The sequence below is a fragment of the Sceloporus undulatus genome, chromosome 2, assembly GCF_019175285.1.
Source record: "Sceloporus undulatus isolate JIND9_A2432 ecotype Alabama chromosome 2, SceUnd_v1.1, whole genome shotgun sequence".
Taxonomy (NCBI): domain Eukaryota; kingdom Metazoa; phylum Chordata; class Lepidosauria; order Squamata; family Phrynosomatidae; genus Sceloporus; species Sceloporus undulatus.
Genome location: NC_056523.1, coordinates 107,797,840 through 107,800,862, shown reverse-complemented (window position 1 = coordinate 107,800,862; position 3,023 = coordinate 107,797,840).

The window sequence follows — 3,023 nt, the reverse complement described above, 5'->3', positions numbered from 1 at the left end:
CACTCCTTCTCTATTTTGTGAGAATTTTGAATGGCAGAGCATGTTGTAAAGTGAGAAGAGAAGGATCCCTCCTTTTGTTCTGTTTTGTTTTTCACACAACAACGGAAATAGCCCCTGTTAAAAGCCCGGATGACTGATAAGCTTTCTTATGCAAATACCAAATCCTGGCAGGCCAATTGTCAGCTCAAAATTTCTCTCTTCCCTCATTTTGGAAAGTATTAAAATAACTTCTTAGCTTGATCGAGAATACTCGAATTTCTCCTCTGCTACATGTTAGAAGATTTGTGCGAAACTGGCTGTTTTCCTCCTAATTTTCGAATTTTGGAGAATATTCTTTACATCCCGACCTGGACCCACTTCCCCTTGTCCATGGAATAGTTTTGCATATGGGTTCTGCAGAGGTTGTACTTCTAGTTATTATTGGCCCCATGAAGCTGAGGGAGCCTGAGTGTGAGCTTGCTTCAGCGCACTGGTCCTTGAGGGGCACAGCTAGTTTTTCTGCTCCTAACAGGAGTTCAGGATTGGTGCAGAGAAAAAGAATTTGTAAATAAGAGGAAACTGAGGGCTCTAAGACTCTGAACGGAATCTACAGCTGCCTCTATTTGGCAGTCAGGGTTCTGGGGGAGAAAGATGTCATCTGATATGATCATTAGACATCAATATCAACGAACCTCGTTGGGATCAAAGTACCTTTTTGGACGAGCGAGTCCTTTCTTCACTGTGACTGCTCTAGAATATTTTTTTATCCAACGAAACAGCTGAAAAAGCAAGAAAAATTGTTCATGACTACAGGTATGTTTTTTTTTAACGCCACTTGAGGGCTAAAGTGAGTGTGTAAATGATTGGAGTAATTCCACAGCCAGAAGTAGACAAACTGTAGCTAGGGTACTACATCCTCTCCCCATGATCGTCCCTTTGTGTAGTGTTTTGTCTAGAAGATCTCTAGCTTGGATTGGACTAGAGGAAATGTGGCTGCTTGCCGGGCAGATGATCCCTAGGAGAAGGAAGGATGTAAGAGAAGGTTTTCCATCAGACGACTGAAAAGTGATCACCTAAATGCCACACAGACACATGCACCGTTTGCCGGGCAGCTCTTCCAGAAATTGCTGCCAAGGCAGGGGGAGAGAGCATCAGGGGATGTGCTTCTTTTAGGACTTTCTGGCTGTATTACTGTTTCACATCTCATCCTTGTGGATAAGAAAGCCGACCTTGCTCTTTCACGAGACCTGGTTGGGGGATGACAGTGCCATCACCCTTGAATCAAGCCCTCCCAGCCGGTAGGTAATTGGCCGTGAGCAGTAAGGGAAAGTGGCGAGGGGGCGGAGTGGCTCTGGTCCACAGAGCTAATCTCACCTTGACCAGGATACCTATCCAGAAAACTGACCCTTCGGTGTATGTACCTCAGTCTGAAACCAAGGATAGTAGGGATTCTGTAGTATACTGTCCATCTCGTTGTTAACAGACTCCCTACCAAGCTGGACACAGCTGGTCTTGGATTGCTGTTGGAGTCCCCAGACTTTAATTCTGGGCAACTTCAACATCCCACTCAACGCCACTTAACAGGTGCGGCTCGGGAGTTCATGGATTCCATACAGGTATGGCTATCCAATTGGTTTCCGGGCCACGCATTGTGCAGGTCATCTCTCGATGCGCTTTAGTACGGAGCAGAAATCCGTGGGCGGAGGTAACTAGTACCACCGCCTGTCGGACGGATCATTTCTGGTCAAGACTGAACTGAGCCACAGTCTGGCCCGCGGGGGTGGAGGACCCATTAGAATGGTCCACCCTCGAAGGTTAATGGAACCAATTGGATTCCAGAAAGCCTTAGAGGGTTCCTTGGTTGGTAATGCCGGTGATTCTGTCGAAGCTTTGGTTAATACCTGACACCGATACCGCCAAGGCCATTGACACAATGCTCCAAGTGTCCTTCCAACCGCCTAATCGAAATCATGGATACGAAAGATCTGAGGAAAATGAAGCGAGTTGAAAACATGCTAAGCACGACTGGCGGACACTTGACTCTTATCTGACGAATCGTCATAGGAAATTTCTTCATTCCTATAGAGATCTTTCTCCTTGCATGTTCGCATCTGCTGAGTCCCGTCCAGCGAGCTGTTTAGGGTGGTAGGCAACTGAACAGGTTACGTGCAAATCCTTACTAACCCGACAACGCTGCTGTGTGCTTTAACAACTACTTGCAGATAAAATCTCTCAGATAAGAGGCCGACCTGGATGTCGGGGGGTTGTAGCAGAATCGACTGATGAGGTGTCCAGTGAACCCGTTGTGAGGTAACTGGATCAGTTGAGTTCGTGAGTACTGAGACGTGGAAAAGATCCTTGGAAATGTGAAGAAGACGACATGTCCCCTCGATCCCTGCCCATCATGGCTGGCCGTCCAGGGGGGTGATGCCTTGAGGGCATTTCTTAGAGATGTCATCAATGCAACCTTAGGAAGGTTGTGTTCACTGCCTAAAGGAGCCGGTTGTTTGACCGCTCCTGAAAAAACCTTCCCTGGACCCCCTGGATATGAAGAACTACAGGCCTGTATCCCATCTGCCATTTTGAGCAAGGTGATCAAGAGTGTCGCCCTCAACTCCAGCATCTTAGATTAAACCGATTATCTAGACCCATTTCAAACCGGCTTCAGGACAGGATATGGGGTGGAGACTGCCATGGTTGCTCTGGCTGACGTCTTCGTCTAGGCATTGACAGAGGAAGTGTGACCCTGTTGGGGCTTCTAGACCTCTCAGCGACTTTGATACAATAGATCATTACCTCCTCTTGGAACGCCTGAGAGAGTTAGGAATCGGTGGCACTGCTCTCCAGTGGTTCGGTCCTTCCTCTAGGGTAGATTCCAGAGGAACTTGGGGAGAGTCGCTCCTCAAAACAGAGCTTAATGTGGCGTCCCTCAAGGAGCCTACTGTCCTGATGCTATCAACGTTTTATGAAGCCGCTGGGAGAAATCATTGCAGACATAGGGCAGGGTGTTATCAGTAGGCGGAGACCCCAAATATATTTCCCCA